At 41.7% G+C, this 23487-nt stretch overlaps 1 protein-coding gene across 1 annotated transcript in view; it reads right to left on the bottom strand.

Annotated features, from left to right (window-relative positions):
* The window catches only part of PDHX (pyruvate dehydrogenase complex component X), a 99250-nt gene that overhangs the window by 26466 nt on the left and 49297 nt on the right, over nt 1-23487 (bottom strand). The window lies entirely within an intron of this gene.

Below are 23487 nucleotides of genomic sequence, written 5' to 3'. Positions count from 1 at the left end.
AGAGAAAGAAAAGGAAAGGAAAATGAGAGCAGATTAAATGGTGCACTTTGACAAGGCAATGCCCACCTCCTCAGTAATGCATTTTCTTCCCCCGATTTCCTTCCTTCTGGTTTTATGAGCAATAATTAAGGTTCTCCATCTTTCCTCCAGCCTGGGCTTTAATTAGCTGTCTGGACCAACTCCAGGCAGGCTATCCAAGTCCCCACAGCACTTGTTATTGTAAATAGGATTAACTCTTTGGTCTCTGATGGCCCCCAAAAAACTACTGGGTAACGTGCCAGTACACTAAATTGGCCTGTGTTGTTTCTCATAAAACAGGAACAAGCAACTCCTGGCATGGGGGCTTATTTCAGCCCAGTCCGGCGCCTTTCTCTCTAGTCTCAAGTATAACCAATCCCAAATCCGCCTTTATTAACTGCTTTCTCTTATGTGGGCAGAGACACAGGCAAAGGACTCACTTTAGCTTCATTTTCCCTAGCGTGAATAGGAACAGAGCTTTGGAAGAATTATGTAATGTACAGTGATAATAATGAACAACAACAACAACAACAACACCTCCCCCCCTTATTTACTTTTGGTACTTTTAGACCTCTGTTCCTCTAGCCATTCAGGATGGAGTACATGGCTGTTTTCTGCCTGCCTGCTTCTCCCTTCCCACTGTATGTAGACTCCCATTACAGACCAAGATAGACAAAATGGGATATACAAAATGGGGGCCCGTTGCTACGATGTCTACGGGCCAATTTAAGTGCTGGTGATTATGCTGGGGGAGGAGGGTAAAGAACCTGTTTTGTACAAGTGATTGGCTCAAGTGCAGAATAAGACAGGTCCGTGCAAAAGCTTTTCAAGTGTCAGGAAAGAGGAGCCCTTTGAACGGGACTAGTTCCACATGAAATCTCAGTTGCTCTAGCTGACCCTTTGACCTTGGCTCAATTTAAAATATGGCTCTTGTTAAAAGTTAACATGCGGAAATGCAGTGCACATCCCCACACACTGTCAAAGCAGAAATCACATGTTCAGAGCAGACTGTTCTTCAGGCATTTGGAGCAGAAATAGCATTTTATTCTTGTACCAGCAGCACCTTTTATTTCTGCAAGGTATTTCCCATTGTTTTCAAATACTGTAAAGAAAGTGTGGGCCACTTTCAAACCCTTGAGTGTCTCTTAAGAAACATATTCTCTGGGTTAGACAGTCTGAGGGCTTCCACCTATTTCTCTCCACTACCAGACAGAGCAATCTTGCAGAAAGCACAGCTGTTAGACCGCCCACTAATAAATTACCCAGGCACCTGAATTGTGGAAACATTTCTAAATGAACAGCAGCAATGCATGTGAACAGAACGTAAACAATTGGCGCCACATAGAAGGGGGTAGAAGGGGGTTTCCGTCACTGAACTGAAGAGCTGTTGGGGTTCAATAAGAATGGCATAAAGAATCTGTAGACCAGGAATCAAATAAGAGCATATCAGAGGTGCAACAATTTCCGCCTTATACTTATTATTCTCTCTCTTTTTGTTATTAAATCCTCATTTGTTTAATTCTCATGAATTAAATCACCTGCATCTCTCAGACTTTCTCTATCTTCCCCACATTATTGGGGATGTGTGTTATTGTCTAGGTGTATATAAATTTTATGAAATGAATGAATGAATAAAGCATTGTTATAGAAGGAAGAAGGAAGCTAATGGATCCAATGCTGATGAATCTAAGAACCAGATATGGTTGATTCAATTTCTCTCTTCTAAGCACGTAAGAGCCCTCCTGGATCTGGCTAAAGGCCCATCTAATCCAACATCCTGTCCTCACAGTGGCCAACCAGCAGTCTATGAGAAGCTCACAGATAGGACTTGAGCACTCTTCCCATTGGCTCCTAAAGTAGAGGCAGAATATCGTTATCATGGCTAGTAGCCTTTGAAAGCCAACTCCTTCATAACTTTGACTTTACCCCTTCAAGTTGGTGGCCATCGCTACATCTCATGAACCCAACTATGCACTGTGTGGCAAAGTTCTGCTCTGTCCTGAATCTCCCATGTTCCAACATTCAGCTTTGTTGTATGTTCCTGAGTTCTAGTGCTGTGAGAGATAGAGAAACATTTCCTTTAATCGCACTGCATAATCTTATATGTCTCTGTCATGACCTCCCCAACTCACCATTTTTCTAAGCTGAAAAGCTTAGCCTGTTTAGCTTTTCCTCATGGGGCAGTTGCCCCACCCCTTTGATCATTTTGGTTGTCCTTTTCTGAACCTTCTCTACAATCTCCTTTCTGGGGTGAGGTGAGGTAACCAGAACTATAAAATCACACCGTTGCTTTATATAACAGCTTTATAACAGGTAGGTAGCCGTGTTGGTCTGAGTCGAAGCAAAATAAAAAAAATTGTATCTGAATGTGTGTATCTGAAGAAGTGTGCATGCACACGAAAGCTCATACCAAAATAAAAACTTAGTTGGTCTTTAAGGTGCTACTGAAGGAAGCTTTATAACACTGGCTGTTTTATTTCCCATCCCTTTCATAATGATCCTTAACATTCAAATTCACAATCTTTACAGCTGAGCCATCCACAACCACCACAAGATCTCAGCCACACCATTGAATGTATAAGTGAAATTAAGACTTTTTTTTTAACCCCATGTGCGTCACTTTACACTTGCTTGCACTGAATTACATCTACCATTTTACTGCCCATCCACCCAGTTTGGAGAAATCGTTTTGCAGTTCCTTCTGTTTTGATAACACTGAACAATTTAGCGTCATCAGCAAATGTCACTGCTCACTCTTCTCTAGATCACTAATGAACAAGTCAAAAAGCACACGTGCTAGTATTGATCCTTGGGGGACTCTACTTTCCACATCTCTTCGTGGCAAGACTGCCCATAACTATCTGCTTCCTGTTCAGTAGGGTGCCCAGATACGAAGAGCCAGGTGCCTGAACTGTTGCAAAAGAAATCTCAGTGGAGAGAGCTGCTGCATAATTACTGAAGGAATGGGAATCCTGTCCTTTGTACCTGGTCACACAAAATTTCCAATAAATTTGGCAAAATAAATACATTTATATTTGTTAGCAGCAGGCAGGGTTTTTTTCCCAGCCAGAACTCAGTTCCAGCACCTCTCAGGTGGGAGCCATTGCTATTCTAAGAGAACAAGGGAGGTCTTCATGGTGAGCACCTCTTTTTCTAGAAAAAATAGAACTATCGGCAGCTAAGAAATGACTACTATAAAACTGGAAACACCGTTTAATACACCATACAGCCAAACTTCGGTTGTGGAATGTAATCTGTTCCGGATGCCCGTTCAGCTTCCGAAATGTTCAGCAACCAAGGCGTGGCTTCCAATTGGCTGCAGGAGCTTCCTGCACTCAAGAAGAAGCCACATCGGATGTTTGGCTTCCAAAAAAAAATGTTCGAAAACTGGAACACTTACTTCTGGGTTTTCGGTGTTCGGGAGCCAAAGCGTTCCAAAACGGAGGTTTTTGGGAGCCAAGGTTTGATTGTATGTGGCTTCTCAGTCCCAGAATAACACAAATCTCGATAAAGTTGCAATGCTGATTTTATGTTTCTATTTTAAGTCCCTGAAGGATTGCCCTAGAATCTGCGGGGAGCGAGGAGTTTGCCTCTCTTCCTTGTTTTTGCCTTAAGGGCAAACCAATTTTTTAACAGGCTTCACCGTAAATTATGCATCTCTTAGAAACCTGAGCTTTGTGTACAGTAAATTCAACTGCATATATTTGAGTGAAGCCAAAAGCAGCAGCGTAATCCATCTGAATGCCAGGGGAGTGACTCTGCTTAAAAGTCTGCCAGATTAATTATAAGCAATGGCATTAAGTGCATAAATGTGCCGTAGCAAGTTAACAATTTTCTTAAAGCTCAGGGGGTTGGGACCCTTCGGTTGCCAAGCCCATTCATGACCTACTCAGTGATGACACAGCTTCTTTCACAATTTCTGATTATTAAAATTATTAGTGGACTTGCATATTGTATACCAGTCTTCCCCGACCGGTTGCCTTTCAAACATTTTAGTCTAAAATGCCCGTCATCCCTGGCCATTGGCCATGCTTGCTGAGGCTGATGAGAGTTGTAGCCCAAAACATCTGAAGGGCACCAGGTTGGGGAAGGCTGCTATATATCCTAACAGGGATGGCTAACTGGAATTCTATAGGCTAGCACCCAAAGCAAATGTTTACTCCTGGTAGCTCTAGTGCATTTTGATCAAGATATGGTAGAAATTTTGCCCTGTTCAACTTACAAAGCAAAGGAAATTGTACTCAAGAGAGAGGGGGGGGTTTCCACACTTGTCATATATCTCATTGGGATCTGAATGTAATACTGCACACCCACAATTAGGAATATATGGAAATATCCTCAGTTGTGAAACTGTTATTTTTATATGGCTCAAATTTACCCCTTAAGGAATCAAATTATGTATCAAATTAGATTTCTGATCCCCAGACCACTGGATGTTTGGCTAGATGTGCCTTTGGCCCAACCCAGCCGGCTCTTCTTACATTCTTAACTAGTGTGATGTTGAATATTTCTCCTGTGGTTTTTTTTTTTCTGACCATGTTCTCACCATGTACCCAGAAAAAAGAAACACATTCAATAATGATCAAAAGGGAGAGAAAGTTTCAGCTAAATTCTCATAGCTGGGGTGGAGGGTTTTTGTTATTGCTAAGATTACCTTACTCTTTAGGTGGCTAAGGTGTTTGAGAGTGCCCCTTCTTTCATTCCACAAATAATCTTGCCAGTAGTCTGCACTCTGCAGCCTTCCTTAGGTGCCCACGCTTCAATTAAAACCCAAGGGAAGATACCTTGGGGCACTTTATTCTCATATGACTTTTTCAGATCAGAAAGTGTGGGCAGCAAAGGGCCTTCAGAGTTGTTCACTGGAAAGAAAGGCACACACGCCACTCCCACAGCTGCCTCACAATAAGAGAAACTTGAAACCTCACACCCACTCAGAAAATTTTTAACAATTCTAAAGGTCCCTGAGAATAAAGCAGTTTTTTTTTTACAGGAGAAGGAAACTTTGGGGAAATGGGAGGACAGAATTCAGCACAGCACTATTATTATTATTTATTATTTATAATAATATAAATACCCCGGGTGGCACTGTGGGTTAAACCACTGAGCCTAGGGCTTGCTGATCAGAAGGTCGGCGGTTCAAATCCCTGTGACGGGGTGAGCTCCCGTTGCTCGGTCCCAGCTCCTGCCAACCTAGCAGTTCGAAAGCATGTCAAAATGCAAGTAGATAAATAGGAACCGCTACAACGGGAAGGCAAACGGCGTTTCCATGTGCTGCTCTGGTTTTCTAGAAGCGGCTTTGTCATGCTGGCCACATGACCTGGAAGCTGTACGCCGGCTTCCTCGGCCAATAATGCAAGATGAGCGCGCAACCCCAGAGTCGGTCATGACTGGACCTAATAGTCAGGGGTCCCTTTACCTTTACCCTGCCCATCTGGCTGGGTTTCCCCCACCACTCTGGGCGGCTTCCAACAAATACCAAAATACATTAAAATATCACAGATTAAAAACTTCCCTAAACAGGGCTGCCTTTAGGTGTTTTCTAAATGTCAGGTAGTTGTTTATCTCCTTGACCTCCGATGGAAGGGCATTCCACAGGGCGGGCGCCACTACCGAGAAGGCCCTCTGTCTGATTCCCTGTAGCTTTGCTTCTCGCAGTGAGAGAACCACCAGAAGGCCCTCGGCGCTGGATCTCAGTGTCCGGGCTGAGCAATGCGGGTGGAGACACTCCTTCAGGTATATAGGGCCGAGGCCGTTTAGGGCTTTAAAGGTCAGCACCAACACTTTGAATTGTGCTTGGAAACGTACTAATCTATGCAATCCCTCAGCCGCATTAGAACACAAGTATTCTTGAGAAAATCACTCAGCTTAACACACAAGATGTGTTCAAGTGTCCACCTGAACATGTAAAAGGTTAAACTGAGGACAAAGCAAGGACAAATACACAGATAGCTGATCAGAAACCCTGATGAGTATACAAGATTGTTGCTTTTCCAACATGCTATCTCTCTAATTCCAATTTTACCAGAGCCAGTATCTCCATTCTCCTGACTAGGGCAGCCATTCCCAAACAAATTCTCCTGACTAAGCCAGTCCAATCCAGACAGATTCTGACTGATACATACATTTTAGGAGACCTTTTCATTATACTTGAGATAAAAATGATATCATCATCGTCATCATCATGCACCTACTTACCACTTCAAAGTGATCCAGTCTTCAAAGACTGGACATCGTAGGAATTTGTGGTTCTTTGAGCCAGTTCTCATTAAACAAGCAAGATCATTTCCCTCATGCAAGAGAGGATCCAGGATGTTCAATGTTTTACTGGTGATTAAATGACTACTGGCATTTAATGATGGTATATACAAGGTAGAGAGCTAACTGATATATCAAGGGTCTCATTGGTTGGAAAGAGACCTGGAAAAGGGGAGACAGAAGCTTCATAAACCCCTCCCCTACTCAGCTCCCCTGTTGCCTTAGCCATACCTTCAAATTGTGCCAATTAGACCACTTGCCCTCTGTACTCATCAGGCTGATACACATGAATTTTCCTGGGCCAAACTCTGGTACTTGGTGCAAGTGCCATCTGTGGTCAGAAGTCCCAGATTTCTTAGTGCATCAGCTGCAGGCAGTCTTAAATAATAATGACTTGAGTACTGGGCCATGCTCTGATAACTTCAACATTGGGTTTCCGTAACATACTGTCAGGGACTCTCTGCTGATACTCAAACCAAGCCACTCCACATAGTTGTTGAAGAAGACCCATGTCCCACCCAGCAGCAAGCAAAGTCTTGTTGCCCCAGCATTTGGGACAACATGAGAACACAGCAAGGGAGCAAAGATGGCTGTGAGGTGCTGCCTCTTCTGGTCAAAGGCCCAGATGTCGCACTAGACAGGGATGAGGTTCCTGGCAAGACTTCAGGAATAAGGGGACAGTGATGGCAGCCCCAGAGTTCTTTCGGAAGTCCTGAGAGCTATAAAAAGAGAGCATGGGTATGCAAAGAAGGATACAAGGTGACTATGTCCCCCCAGGAGGAACTGGCAGCATGTCACACAAACACACATTTCAAATTGGGTTTGAAGAGTTTTCAGAAACTGAAGCTGGTTCAGAACACAGCAACCAGGTTTCAGCTGGTGTCGGCCAAAACATGGATCATGAAAGCAAGCTTTCCCATCATCCATCGCAGCATCCGGAGGGTAGTAAGTTGGGGAAGGCTATCTTAAAGCACAAACTATTAACTGCCCAATGGTCTGGGCCATGAAAACGTTAAGGCAGCCCTGTTTAGGGAGGCTTTTAATGTTTAATAGATTATTGTGTTTTATTTTTCTGTTGGAAGCCGCCAGAGTGGCTGGGGAAACCCAGCCAGATGGGCGGGGTATAAATAATAAATTATTATTATTGTTGTTGTTGTTATTATTATTGACTCGTGCGACGAAAGTACCCCTTTCTACTACTAAAATGCGACACAGGAATCCAGAGGTGGAGCCGCCCACACTCTTCTCCCACCGCCTCCAAATAAACCCCTTTATTCTTGTGGGTTTATAAGTAAAGAGACTCTCCTTCCAGCTCATGTGGCCTGTTATAAAAAAAAAAACCTCTAGGCTGTTTGATAGAATAACCTCCTGCCACCAGTAAAGGGTCTCTCCCAGCTTGATTCCCCCTACTGCAAAAGTTTGCCCTTTCCACGCTGGCAACTTGTTGACACCCCAGGTTATCTTTCTAAGCCTCCTCAGTGTTACTCTAAGACACAAACTTTTGCCTCTTTTCCTGAGGTAAGTTTTGTCCTCTAATGAGTTACCACTTCTGTGGGTCCCGATACCTTGCTGGAAAAATACTGACGATACTTCTTGGAATAAAAGAGAAGAATTTTATTAACCTTAGAACATAGTTGTTTCTTTAACGTTTCATGTGTTTATAAGCTGCATTTCGGTTGTAGATGATCTCTGTTAAACATTTAACATCGAGCCTTCCTAAACCTCATCTAGATCCCCACTATCCTGGCCTCTCAACTTTCTTCTTCACACCTACCCACCCCCACTCCCTCTTCTCAACTGACAAAACCGCTGCTCCCTCCTTTTAAACTGGGAACAGTCCCACCCCCACCAGAATGTTATGTCAGTCAGGCTGGAGGTGGATTAACTCTTTTCCAGCCAGGTAGGAATAAATATTTCAAAACCATGTCAATCCGTTACAACTCGCTCTTCCCACTGGTCTTCTGCAGGGTGCTCTCTCCCTGTTCAGGTGATAGCAATAGAAAGCTATTACTGCAGTGAAGACGTTGGAATAATTTACAAAAGGAAGAGCAGCAGCTTTTACCACAGAGGTTGCATCAATATTAGTCACATTGGGAATCCGCAGGAAGGTTCCTGTGATATTTTCATCACAGCTAGATTAATCATTATGGAAAATAGAGTAGAGCCCAAACTGAGCTGTGGCTCTGCTGTTGTATAATATTATGAGAATGGCTCCCTCAGGTTTGCAGCTTGACATGCTTCTGAAACCAGCTCTGTTACATGATGCTCAGATATAGGGATATGTCAGCTTTGGTTTCTCTCAATTCCTAATTGTTCCAACCTTTAGGTCTCTCTATATTGCCACTGTTGTTTGGAAGAATAAGAAAAAGGGGGGGGCATGAAAAGTCAGCAGCATTTTTGTGCAAATCTCTCCGAAAATACACATTTTTCTATGCATTTTTGACTGATACACACATTTTTGCAAAAACATTTACCGATAGCTGTTGTTGTTTCAACATACAGTTTGCAAATGTACGTTTGTACACCACACACCAAGGCAACAAGCTTCATTTAATAACCTCGTGAACAAAGCTTGAAGCTTAGATTCCAAATAGAGATTGTGCTGCCTTGTGACTTCCTTCTGCGTAGACCACATCTAAGTGCCTTCTTGGTAGTCTGTAGTGTAATGGTGTATGACAGTTAGATGAGGATGACACACAGCAAAAGGAAGAAAGCAAGAGGAAATGCAGTTTTTGTTAGTGCTGAAAGGATCTTCTTTTTATTAAATGTTCAGTATTAAAGGCTTCGTTGTTTTCCATCAAGTCAGGCTGAATAACTCCTGGCTGACATCCCAGACACAAGTTTTTCTGGGTTGGATACATGAGTGATGCCAGCCCTGGCACAAGAATCATTTATCTCCACCCCTGCTGAGCAAGGATGCAGTCAATAGAGCCCATCTAAGAGATCCAAAGCCCCCATTGTGTTGCAAACCAACTGGAGTTGGAGAATTAAGGTTACTGTGAGAACTCTAACCTTTAGAGAAAATGACACAGGCTTCCAGAGGTCCTTGATCTCAAAGCTTGCTTACATTGGGAAGCAATAGAGACCAAGGCCAACCTTTCAAATGCTGACATGCAGCTAACTCTGCCATCATGGACCCGTGTCAAATTAGTTAAGTTCACAGTTGTGTGGTGTGCTCTTCGAGGTGATCACTGGAAGGATGCAGATAAGTATAGCAGTTGTTTCCCAGTGGCATTTTAATGCTCCTTGTGTAGTTGCATTGAGAGGGAGGGTCCAGAAGCTTACCTCTTGCTGAACAGAACAGTGCCGGGTTAGGTTAGTGGTGGAGTAGAAATCATTCAAATCCTAGTGGAAACTCTACTGTTTAATGTTTAATAGATTACTGTGTTTTATTTTTCTGTTGGAAGCCGCCCAGCCAGATGGGCGGGGCATAAATAATAAATTATTATTATTAATTATTATTATTATTACTGTGAAGAAAAGGGTCAATTTTCCATGAGTCCAGATGGTGCAGATGTCATCTGTTTATCCCAAGTACAAGAGAGGTATCCGGGAATAGCATCTGAGGAAGTCAGCCATAAAATAATTTGGCACACTGTGTGAAAACTGGGAAGGTTAAATTCCCCCACCCCACTCCCTGACTAAGGGCCTGTACTTTAGCAATTGTAGGGTAAGCAAAAAACAAAAACAACCCCCCCCCCCAATCAACTCAGCTTTGGTTGTGATTTCACAGGCATTCAGATTTCTGGCTGTCACACAGCTGTTAACTGTGGAGAGTCTTTAATGAAAACTAAATTTGTTTCTTTGATTAAATTATTTATTAAGCTTATTAGTCACTTGTCACCTAGAAGGTCTCCACTGAAAAACATACACAAATACATTATACCATAGAAAAAGGGGGTGGGGAGAATCATATTAAACATTAAAATTTAACCCCCCCCCCCGTAATAAGCAATAGAGAATATTGGCAGCATGCTAACAATAAAACAAAAATATACTCCCACCCATTAACCATCTGATTAAAAAATAAAAAACACCAGCACCCCTCTGCTTCCTAGCTCAGAAATTTGCCTTGTCATCCTATGCCGCAGAGTTGAAGGCGTCACTGTACAAGTACTGTTCTCTTGCAAAAAGAAAAGAAAAAGCATTAAACATGTACAAGCCTATCTTATTTTTCTTAATCATTTCTATCTGGGGTGAGGCTATTTGTTATGGAGATCAGTTTTGCTATTATTGCTAAACATTTGTTTCTTTCTGGGTGAGGATTAGACCTACAGCAGTTTGGTAGGTTTATAATCCTCATAGGTCTTTTGTGGAAAGACTTGAACAGCTAATGATTCCAGTATGGAACTCTGGTATGCTGCCTGCTTTTATTAGCAACAGTGTGATAGGCTGAACACTTTTTTTCGGAATGTGCAGAGGAAAGGATAATGTTTATTAGAAATAAGGCAACAAACATGTTTGTTATTAACATTTTTCTGTTTTATTAATGAGATCTGTCACTGCAGGTCCTTCTGATTTATGGTAGAGCTAAGAATAATATAAGCTGGCACAGGAGATGGCTAGCGGGTAGGCAGTTTTCTCAACTCACATTGCAGCAATTGCGCTGCTATGCTGTGGCAGAGGCAGTTGCTGAGACACCTTCCTTTGCTGCCACTGCACTGATGGAGCTATTGGGAGTGAATCAAATGGGCAGGAGAACCATGACAGTCTGCATCTAGAAGTGGAATCATTGGGCATTCGGTGATGGTTTGGCACCTGCTTTGCAGGGAGCAGGAATCACTTGTATTGGACTCATCTTGGGATGACCAGCTTTGGAATCAAACTGGGACCTGTTTTGTATTTGCTTGTTCAGTCATACATACCAGCTTTCTCCAACCCAAGGCCACCCAGAAGTTTTGGACTACAATTCCCATCAGCCCCAGTGAGCATGGCTAATGCTCAGGGCTGATGGGAGCTGCAGTCCACAGCATCTGGAGGGTGTCACATTGTCTACCCCTGCTCTAGGCCCTCCCTTTCCCATGTTTACTTCCTGAAATGCAGGAGGTGAGCACATTGGACAACGGCAGCTTTTGCAGCAAGCCACAGAAGATTTAGAGACAAGTATACAAGTACTTAAACAGTTCTAAACAACTCAGTGCAAGCAGTTCTTCTGTTCTACCACACAAGATTGTCCATCAAGATTGCCATCTCGTACAGGAAATTTATATTAAAATGAATCTAAAAATAGCATGAAGATGACCCAATAGCCTATTTGGCTTTATGTATTTATTCTGAAACCAATACTTTTTTTTAGCGCATCATTGAGTCTAATTTAGTGTATCATGTCCACTTAATCACATTTTTTTTCTAGTTAAGACAAGCATGTGCTTAATGTAACCATCTGCCTGGATGACTCACTCTTACAGTAACCTGGCATTTCTGCTAGGGAAGTTCCTGGCTTAAAATTGCATTTGATAATATTTTTCTGCAACTACTTGGGAGAACCTTGCCAGCTCTTATGTATAGAATTACAAGTCAGCATTTTCTCCATCTCAGAATCTCATTTTTAAAACCTTCGGAACCATAGTGACTAATACCAGGGATGGAATCAAATTTAATGCAAAGTGCAGATTAAAAGAAGCTTGCTTCCCTGGTGTTTCTGCTCTGTGAAAACCAGGTTTGCTGCCTCAAACACATTTTAAACCTAATCGGAGAAGGAATCCCAGCCCACAGCCTTTGCTTTCTCATACTGGGTTCAAGGGTTTTCATTAGCGGGAGCAAAACAATTTGAATGGATTAACTAAGGCACATACAAGAGGCATGTTTCACATTAAAAAGGTAATGCTTCTATTTTCCTATAGGACGTTACTGTTGAATGAAGTCAGTGTGCCTTCTGGATATTTTCAAATGTCATTCCATGCTGTTTATCTGTCTTTGAGCTTTAATTACAGAAATAAAAAAATAGGCAAGAAATCTCTTTCACAGCTAGGTGACAGAAATCCTAAAACACTCTTGCATATAAGAGCTCTCATACAATACATATGGATGGCTTAAATCAGGCAAACCAAAGTACTGACCGAGAAAACAAAAGGGGCATAGAGGTGCTTAACTTTGGCTGGATCATGCCTAGCTTTAGTAAGCATTATCGCTATCGAGATATATATTTACCAGTTCAGGAAGTTCTCTGGCTGCTGTGAGAGGGGATTATTAGTGGGGGTGGGGATGGGAGGAGGAGACTGGCTTCACTACCTGCATGCAGGAAACTGGTTCTAAGAGATGGAAGCCAAAACAAACATGGCGTGCACTGCAGAAGCAGGACCTACTATGCACTGTGCTCTGCTGGTAGTCCTTCCAGAGGCAATGCTAGGGGTGATGCAACAAGAAGTTATGATGAAGAATGGGAGTGGCATCCCTCTTCAATTCTCACCTCCCCACCAAAGCTGATCTGATCAATTGTGTGTGTATATACAGTGGTACCTTGGTTCTCAAACGTAATCCGTTCTGGAAGTCCGTTCCAAAACCAAAGCGTTCCAAAACCAAGGTGCGCTTTCCCATAGAAAGTAATGCAAAATAGATTAATCTGTTCCAGACTTTTAAAAACAACCCCTAAAACAGCAATTTAACATGAATTATACTATCTAATGTGACCACCGATCCATAAATGAAAGCAATAAACAATGTACTGCAGTCACACAATCAATCAATCAATAGCTGAACTGGGTTCCACACAGTCACAAAAACAAAAAACAGCCACAAAAACAAAAATGCAAAACAAATAGCAAAAACAGACCTCAGCGTAACACTCAAAACGGAAGTGTGGTACTCAAATCGGAAGCATAACACCCAAAACGGAGCACGTTCGGCTTCCGAAAAAAGTTCGCAAACCAAAACACTTACTTCCGGGTTTGCAGTGTTTGAGTTCCAAGTTGTTCAAGTACCAAGGCGTTTGAGAACCAAGGTACAGTACAACTGTATATATAAAATCCTGAACTTCCAAGTGTCAAATACTCAGTCGCCCCAACAGAAAACAATACGAATCAGCTTCACAGCTGCAAAACCTGCTATCATCTCCTCCCCTACAAAATGGTAACACAACATTTCTTTATAGTCATTTGTGTATGAAGAGTTTTTGCAAGTCTCTCTTACAATTCTGTGGACTAGCTGGACCTTTGTGTCTCTTGACACTATTAAGCAGCGCAAATAACACATACACTTTTTTTTTTTTGAAAAAAGGATTTTGGTTTGGGTGTGTGTGTCCATTACGGGACACATTATCCTCTGATCTCCCATATTTCCCTTCCTTCTCCCTCCCACATATGTAGCACTCCCTCCCCTCATGTTCTGTCATGCTACTCATCATTCCTGCAAGAGCTTTCCACTGAAGAGGACTGTCAGATCAAAACCAAGTTAATACCTGTCGGATGAACAAGTCAGTATTTGTCGTAGTAACCTACTCCACAGGGTTGTTGCAAGGATAAATTGGGGGGGGGGAACCATACCTGGAATGAAAATATGATCTAAGAGATAAATGTGAAATATACACTATAGTGCAATATACACAATAGTAATGCCATACTATTATTGCACATTGAACATTTGTGGCCTACTACTTAATTTTAGAAGCCTGAAACCAAGGGCTTTGCCAATCAGTTGAAATAAAGCTTGTGCAATTCAGCTTCTACTCCTCTGTACTTCTGCTTTGGGGCCCTCGTCACAGGTTTAGCCACAACAGGACAGCAACGGCAGAATTTGTCTTATTTGTAGCTCTCAAAGAAATAGATTTTTTTAAGGATCTAGACCAGCCTTTCCCAATCTGGTGACTCCAGATGTTTTGACTACACCTCCCATCAGCTTAGCCAGCATGTAGAATGTTCAGGGATAAGGGGAGCTATAGTTGAGATAGTAGGAGGGCACCAGATTGAGTATGGTTGGTCTTCTAGACCATAAGACCTGGTAATTCTGCAGCCTTCCAGCCTTCCTTTCATCATGCAAGTGCCCCCAGGGCAGGGTGCATCAAATATAAAATCCGACACAAACACAGCAAAACACTAAAATGGTTGAAAAGAGCACCCCTTTCCCTGCCAACTTCCTTCTTGCCAACAACAAACAACCCCTCCTGTTCCTAGGACCCTGGGTAATGCTTTCCCTCTACTCTCACTACGGTTTCCTCAGCTCTCCGAATGTTCAGACCATTTCATGTCACCCACTTCTGCCAACTTGCCTCTTGGCCAGATTCCCTAGAACTTCTGTCTTCCCACGCACATCAGAGTGTACAGGCCGTCCTGGCCTGAAGCACTTTGAGGTTTCTTTAAAGCCTGTTCCTCCTCTGAATATTCCAACAGCTTTAAGTGCCTGGACAGCTGGAATGTTGTCACCTGCTCCAGCTAATAACCACTAATAACCCGTCAGAAGCTTCATTGCCACAAGCGCAATGCAATTTGGCTACGCTTATTGCTTACTTCTGGTGTTCCGCTCTCGGTTTGCAAAGCTGCCATGTGTTTTTCTGCCTTTGTCAGGAGCCTTAACCGGTTTGAATTTTGCAGCTGAGAAATGTGCAGAGTGTATAGTCACCTCCACGACTATTGCCTTTGTATGTCAACTGCACCGAACATTCGGACTTGACTGAAGCATTTATTTCTGTAATACTTCCTTGTGGGCAACGCTTCAGACTTCTGACGGTTGTGTCCGTGTGTGTAAGATACACAGAATAGATGCCACCCTCCTCCTTATCACCCCCTTCCCCTTTTATGTCTGCTATTGGGTTAAATGTGTTGCTGAAACAGGAAGCATGGTGGAGTGGAAAATCTGCACACATGTCAGACTGTTTAGGCTGACTCACAAACTGAGTAGGAAGCCGTAACCAAATACCAAAAAACAGTGTGGTGAAAATGGACTAGAAAAAGACCAAGCAGAGAAAATGACAAAGAACCAAACTCATCTTTTCCTTAAAAACAACAACACGAAAGTAAAAAAACAAACAAACATCACAGCACCTTATGGACTAACAAAATTATTATGGCATAAGCTTTCATGGACTCTAGTCAACGGCATCAGAAGCATGAAGTAGGCTGAAGTTCAAGAAAGCTTATGCCATAATGTACTTAGTACACTTACATGTTAGTTTTTGCACCATTTCATACAGTACTGCCATGCACTGGCTGTTGGTGATATTATTGGTGACAACATGCAGTTGCACTGGAATGTTTATCATAGGTCTTTAATTGCTATGTTGTAACAACTGATTTTTTATTACGGCTTTAAAATGTTATCGTGTTCATATAATCATGTCGAGTTATTTGTTGCGCTGTTGTGTTTTGATTTGGTATTTGTAATGCTGTATTGATTTGCAATTTTGTTCTGCTGTGAGCTACTTTGAGCATGTTTATATGGGGAAATGGCATGCAAATTTATATAAAATAATAAATGAATTTGTTGGTCTTTAAGGTGCCGTAAGACGTTTTGTTGTTTTTTGCTGCAACAGATTAACATGATTATTAACAGATTAACTCTGGAAACTTAGAAAAGTAAAGGCTTGGTCCACTCATTCATAACATAGATCTTACTGGGATAGTTAAGCACATGTTTAGATTTCCCCCAATAGCTCAGGGGTAGAGACTTGCTTTGTAGGCAAAGGTTCATGGTGTCTTCAGGTATGGCTGTGAACTAGGTAGACAGTAGTGAACTAGGTAGACTAATGGTCTAATTTGATATAAGGCTGCTTTCCAAGTTCCCCTTGTGACTGAACCTACAGCACAATCCTATGTTGATTCAGAAGTATCACTGAGTTCAGTTGAGCTTATTCTCAAGTAAGTGTGCAAAGGATTCATAGTCTTTAAAAAGTGTTTACACTTGTGTGCCCTAGTAATACCCTATGCCTTATTTTCGGGGTATGGCTTATATTCCTCGAATGCTTAAAAATCATGCTATGGCTTATTTTATGGGTATGTCTTAAAATATGAGAAACAGGGTATATTTGGCTACAGAGAGGAGCAACCATTCTGTGTTCCTGTATTTGCTAATGAATTACAAAGATATGCCATAGGAGCACAACAAAAATAAGCTACTTATTTTGCTTTAGGACTGAAAAATTAATTTAATACAAATTAGACACACACTGAAGGATGAAGCTAAACCAGCCTAGTGCCACTCAGTAAATGATATTGTGCAGCTAAAATAATCCCCCCTTCTCCACCAGACAGGAACCTAGCCTTTGGACAAGAAGGTGCCAGTGATAATTCTATTTATATTGTTAAGTTTGCTGATACACCCCAGATACATGCTACAATCTAATTAAAGATGATTTACGTGCAAGATTACAAAGGTTGAGCAGCTGCAGAGGAAAATAAACAGCATGATAGTGGAGAACAAATGGGAAACACATACAAAATCATACAATACAGCTTGGCTGTGCTTTTTTTGATACGAAGAATGGGATGATTCAAAAACACAGCTGTAAAAAATGTGACGAGTTCAGTAATTATGTATCATATGTACTATTGTAGTTGTTCATTTCTATAGCATCAAATGCACATGACATTTTCCAGGGGTTCAATAGGTCTCTGTACCATTGGACTTGCAATCTAAAATTGGACACAGAGAAACAATAAAGGAAGCTGAAGTAGTCCATGGAAGCTAGGCTGAAGATGGGAAAGATACACAATTATTATTTCAATTATGACTACTTCAACTTAGTTACAATAGGTATTGGAACTAGAGGGTTGTTCCAAAGGCTTCCTGGGGAAAAGCAAAAGTACAGATATCCACAAGTGTGTCACAAGACCACAAACCATGCTCATTTTTTATTTCTATGCTGCTTGATTGTTGTAAAACCTCTAAGTGGTTTACAAGAACACATTTCCTTCTATTATTCTATTTCCTTCCATAAATCCATTGTTAGCATCCTTGATGTTAGCATTGTTAGTATCCTTGATACTGTGAGAGGCAGTGGAAGACAGGAGTGCCTGGTGTGCTATGGTCCATGGGGTCACGAAGAGTCGGACATGACTAAACAACAGACAAGTATCCTTGAGTCTTCGGGTAAAGGAATGCTGGACCATACAACCAAATATATACACAGGTTTGAGGACAACTGTGAGGCCTTTAGAGACCTGCACCCTATTTATGCAGATTGGCAAAACATTGTACTGTACTGCAACTTGAAAAACATTACCAGTATTGCCAGAAGGAAAATAGTTGGGACAGGAAAAAGGGGGTGATAAAGCAGAACCAACGAAGATTAAATGATAAAAGTGCTACGTGTTGGCGATCCATAAACCAAGTAAGAGGGACAAGAAAAGCAAAATGGACTTAACGGTCTTCCAATACAAGTTTATTGAAAGAGCATGCCGAGGATCAAATACGTGCGGTGACTTGATATTTCAACTGACTTTTCATTCCAAAAACCTGCTACGGCCTCTTGACGGAGTCTCTGTTCTTCTGGCACTCTTTATCAAGAACCTTCATTTCAGTGTTACATTGAAGAGTGTGACTGGAGGGGGAAATTTGTTCAGCTCCACCCGCAAGATGCGTCAAGCCTAACACACAATAGGTAGTTATGTCTGCCTTAACCACGTGTCTCCGCAGTCTCCTTTCATGAGAGCTTTTTACCCTAGCCCCACCCACCCAGGTGTGGTTACTAATATACTTAGCTCACCAGCAATGAGACTGCCCTCCCTTTCTGTCACAATTAAAATAATTTGATTAGCCACGGTCAATTTTATAGACTTGAAATGAAGACGAACTTGGAAAAAGTGACTCAGAATTCAGGTTGCAATCAATCAGAGGGATGGGAACCAAGGCTGAAAGCTTTTGTCAGCTATGCAAGAGGCTATGAGTAAGTCACAGAAATTCCTGCCCCCTTAGATTCAGCATAAAACCATCTCACAAAATCATCTTTGAGGTTGAAGAGCCACCATGAGGTCATTTTCTTGCTCAATATTGGACTCTGCCATTAAAAAAAGGGCATATGAACACTCTAGAACAGAGGTCAGCAACCTTTTTCAGCTGTGGGCCGGTGCACCATCCCTCAGACCATGTAGTGGGCCGGACTATATTTTGAAGAAAAAAAATGAACGAATTCCTATGCCCCACAAATAACCCAGAGATGCATTTTAAATAAAAGGACACGTTCTACTCATGTAAAAACACCACAAATAACCCAGAGATGCTTTTTAAATATAAGGACACATTCTACTCATGTAAAAACACGCTGATTCCCAGACTGTCCGCGGACTGGATTTAGAAGGCGATTGGGCCGCATCCGGCCCACGGGCCTTAGGTTGACTATCTCTGCTCTAGAACTAGCAAAAGGAAGGGAGCAGGTGAGAATCTCTTCCCCTTTGCTGAATCAAAAAGCATTCTTGCAAGAGGAAGCTAGCATTGGATCTCAAGTCTTTTTTTTTAATCAGGCAATTTTAGGCTGAGAGTAATTTCAGAAAAAAAGAAATATTTTCTGAAGGCAGACTTGTATTCTTCATGGGTGCTCACCAATGGCTAAAGGGATTTAGCCAGAATTTACATGCTGGTCTTAGCTGCCAAGTATCCCGTTTTTTTGCGGGAAACCCCTGGATTTAAATCTGTTTCCCACTGTTCTCCCGAACGGAGAAAAATCCCGGAAATCCCCCAGATTTCCTACCTGCCAGGGAGCCTCCATTTTGGGTGCCGCTCTTCCCATGTGTGGGCACCGGAAATTGGGCAGAGCAGCACTGGAGGTCACTTCTACGCAAGATGGTCGCCGGGCATGCGTAGAAGTGACTTCCGGTGCCGCTCTGCCCGCTTTCCGGTGTGCACACATGGGAAGAGCAGCCCCGGAAGTTGCTTCTACGCACCTTCCGGTGCCACGCCGCTGCTGATCCCGCATTTTTCAGCGGGAGACTTGGCAGGTATGGTGCTGGCCAGAGACAAAAGTCTTTTCAGTTGAACTCAGACATAAATCAGCTCAGGTCTGCTCAAAGTTCACCTGATCCCTCATAGTCACTTGCTTCTATAGACAACCTACATTTATTATTTATTTTATTTAACAAAACTTTCAAACTGCTTTATTGGATGTAGACTCCTAAGTGGTTTACATAGATCCCACATGTGTCCAAGACAGATCCCAAAATTTTAAGCGATGTGAACTAAAGTCATTTCTGGACCCCTCTGGGATTAGGGACCCTGTAGCTTAAGCTTCATTAGTTTCATAGTAGACACAACCCCTGATCTGGACTGTGGCTAAAGCAGTACAGGCTTTTAGAACTCAGGACTCCCAAAGAGCTTAGTGTCATGCAGGTGGCAGAGAACTCTTGGTTCTCTTTCCCTGCCCCTCACTTTGATTAGAGGTTGAGAGTGTACTTTCTTCTCTATTTCTTCCAACAGTAGGAACCACAAGTTACTGGAACAGGTGTGCTCAATTAAGCCAGCACCTCAAGTTTTTGTCTTGTTATTTTCCACGATGCCAAATGAACCTTGAACTTTTTATTTTATTTTTATAAAGTTATGAGTGTGTTCTAATAGGGCATTTTCTTGCAAAACTGAATAAAGGCAAAAGTAGAGCACCGCAACCCCAGAGTCGTTCGGGACTGGAATTAACTGTCAGGGATCCCTTTACCTTTAGATGTCCTTCTAATACTGAGTGACAGCTGAGTGATAACCAACATCTTCTAACACCAATGATCCTGTCCTTTTACAGTCGTACCTTGGTTGTCAAATGCCTTGGTACTCATACATTTCGGCTCTCGAACGATCGAATCCTGGAAGTGAGTGTTCCGGTTTTTGAACGTTCTTTTGGAAGCTGAAATCTGCCCAATCCTGGAATTTGTATTAGCAAAAATGTGGAAAACTATTCAGAAATTCAGAAAAAGACTTAAGCAACAACAACAAAAAATACCCTTTTTGGTTTATTTTTCTCCCAGCAGCTCCCCGCCCCCCATGAATCATGGATAACATCATTTCTGGAAGTTATCTTTATGTGCTGAACATTAGCTGTTATCATTCTACACAGCTCACATTCATCTTACAATGACCTCATTACAACAACTTGTCTAAAGCTACCTGGTGAGATTCATCGCTTAATCAGCTTTCTTCAAGAACTGTAGTCATTGTGACGGCACATCCTCTGATTAACACAGTAATGCATATATTTGATTGCAACTCAGCACTGGCCTACACAATCAACAGAATGAGGTGGGAGAATGGACTGAACTGCTTCAGACTTCACTTGCAAGATAAATTTTCTGTGTTTACTGGTGAGAGGAATAAATAAATGTTAACACAGCAGGAAGAAAGGTTCTATCTCAATCCACAACCTACTGTGATAATTTTCTGAATGCAGAGCATTTTTTTTTGCACCTTAAAACATTTCAAAATGTGACAATTTAAATGGATTAACTTCAGGTAAGGCATGTTTGTAAGATCTACAGCCGGAGATGTATTCAAAGCCAGGCACTGTGCACAAACATGAGGGTACTCACTTGCTATGACGTCCAACTGCATGCATTCTGGGTACTGTATGGTATCCTAATATCCTGGGCGCACTATTCCCCACCTTTCTTCCCTCATGCACAACTAACTGAAGCACAATGATACAAGTTACAAGCTTATAATGACATTGTGAGTGAAAACTTCTTAAAAAGTCTTTTTCGTTTGTTTAAAAATAGGTCTTGCCTTTCATGAAAGGAGGGACAGATCAAGGTACACTTTCACAGGAAATTAGACAAAAATAGCTAGTTCTGTTTGTGCATTTTATGTGTTGTAGGGATTCCACAAAACAACAACAAAGTACTATCTTGGATGGGATCAACCAAATTGTCACAAAGTCATGAGCAAACTTTTGACTTCTCCACAATTTTTCATCAGATTCAAATCTTCAGCAGATGTGAAGATGGACGCTAGAAACTCTAGGAGCCCACTCACTAACGCCATTTATCCATTACTCCCAACAGCCAACTGTCCCTTCTCCATTGTGCTTCTGAAGAGTGAGAGATGCAAGAATCAAGCCTGTTATGGGATAATGGGGAAAAAAGCATACTGGTACATTTCCTAGCCCTGTGTTGCTCTTGAAACATGCATTTGAGTTGATTCCATGTCCAACAAATTTATGTGCATGTGTAAATAAAAAAGACAGAAGATGGAAACATAATTAGGGACTAATTAGGATAAGAAGGGTGCATTATGTTTCTTAAAACAATGCCAAGCACACTATAAATTTCAAACATGAAAGCATTTGTTTAGAGTTCCCACATAAAAACAAGCACCCTGAAATCCACATTCAGATATTGTTTTTATTAGGCCAACCAAAATGTCTTGCAATAGTGTGCAAGCTTTTGAGTTCTCCGGAACTGTTCATCAGGCAAGGTGGTAAAGAAAAAGCAAGGGTGGGGAGGAAAAAACGCACACATCTTGTCTGGTGTTCAAGCCAGCTGTGTTTGCCTCTGGGTAAGAGTCTTAAGGTAGACTGTGGGAAGAGGTAGCAGACCTTCCAATGTGGCAGTGGGCGGTGCTACGTAGGTAGGTATCAGGAAAGTTTTCTGGGATAAAGGAACACCTCTAGAAGTAAAACCATCAGCTGTTACTCAGTTCTTTCTCCATCCTTAGGCAAAACACACAGGTTCCTTGGTAGGTGGAGAACAGGAACAAAGGAAAAATGGGTAGTCATATATTAACAGGATTCCTTCAGTAGCACCTTAAAGACCAACTAAGTTTATATTTTGGTATGAGCTTTCGTGTGCATGCACACTTCTTCAGATACACTAGAAACAGAAGTGTCAGACCCTATATATATACAGAGGGTGGTGGGGGTGGGTGGGACCCTCTGTATATATATAGGGTCTGACACTTCTGTTTCTAGTGTATCTGAAGAAGCTCATACCAAAATATAAACTTAGTTGGTCTTTAAGGTGCTACTGAAGGAATTTTTTTATTTTGCTTCGACTCAGACCAACACGGCTACCTACCTGTAACTAGATATATTAACAGGGTTAGATATTAATTATAGATGGTATGCTGGGGGGGGGGGGAAGGCAACAGAAGCCAAACTGGGAAGCTTTACCTAGCAAGCATGTTATTCTTCCTTAAAAGTATTCTCCTACTCTCAAACACTTTGTTGAAATATGTTTCAATGTTCCATGCAAAAAAACCAAACTCTGCTTTTCTCCTCCACCAGTTTTGTTGTTGCTTTTGTCAATAGAAGTGCCAATGGATTTTTTTTTGCAAAGAATCAATGAAGCAGACATTGGTTTAGAACACATTTTATTTAAGATATGAAGTTGGATGCAACTTTAATAATAAAAAAACATGTATGTAGTGTCTCATACCTTAATATTTTAAGTGAGGAGATATTTGTTCTGAATTCAAACCAAATGGAGCCAGTAGATTCTTTATGGAGTCCATTAATTCCTGCTTGGTGGCATGGAAAAGGTAGCCCTGCAAATGTTTGTGGGTCAGATGTTTTACGGACCTTCATCTATGAGTTGTGCTTTTGGGAAAAAGCTTTGTCCTACTGTATTTTTCTGAATAGTTCATCTTTGCATTCTGAGCTGGTGGAACTCTTTCAAGATTTCTCCTGTCAAACCTGGAGATCTTCTTAATTTAACTCATCTATAGAAGCTAGAAGAGTTCCAGTTTCCTCAGAGCAAGACATCTCTAAGGACCCAAGGAATCATCTTATGTTTGGCCAGCTTGGAGGCACAATTTGATCAAAGTCCAGATCAAAACGAACTACATTTCAATCATTTTCTTGGTGGGGGTTGGAATTTGCCACTAGTCTGAAACACATAGAAAAGCTGGACTGGAATTCCCTTTTGTTCAATGCCATGGGTAGCAATGAAACATATGCACTTATACCATCAGAACCGTTAAACTTGACGCAGTGGCCAATTTAATTACACATAACGTATATCTGATGCAAAAAGAGCACATAGCTCAAATCACCAAGAACATCAGGTAAACAGATATACATAATATGCTGACCGGCATTCTTGGACTGAATATCTTTGTTTTGTAAAAGTGACAATTTTAAGTGTGTTTGTTCTAAGTCCCTAATTTGCAATGCAGGACTGAGCACTTGTATTTAGAAGATGCCTCTTGATTCCAAGTGAATGTAGTTTCAATTAACAGTTTAGGATGTGAGGATGCGTCATTTTGAACTTCAACACATCCAATGTTGTGTTTGAATGGCCTAACACCCTGTATTGCTGTGATGGCCACATGTACAATAGGGTTATAAATCAGAACAGGTCTCAGAGGCATGGTAAT

The sequence above is a fragment of the Zootoca vivipara genome, chromosome 1, assembly GCF_965207765.1.
Source record: "Zootoca vivipara chromosome 1, rZooViv2.hap1.1, whole genome shotgun sequence".
NCBI lineage: Eukaryota > Metazoa > Chordata > Lepidosauria > Squamata > Lacertidae > Zootoca > Zootoca vivipara.
This window is presented reverse-complemented; position numbering and strand designations above follow the sequence as displayed.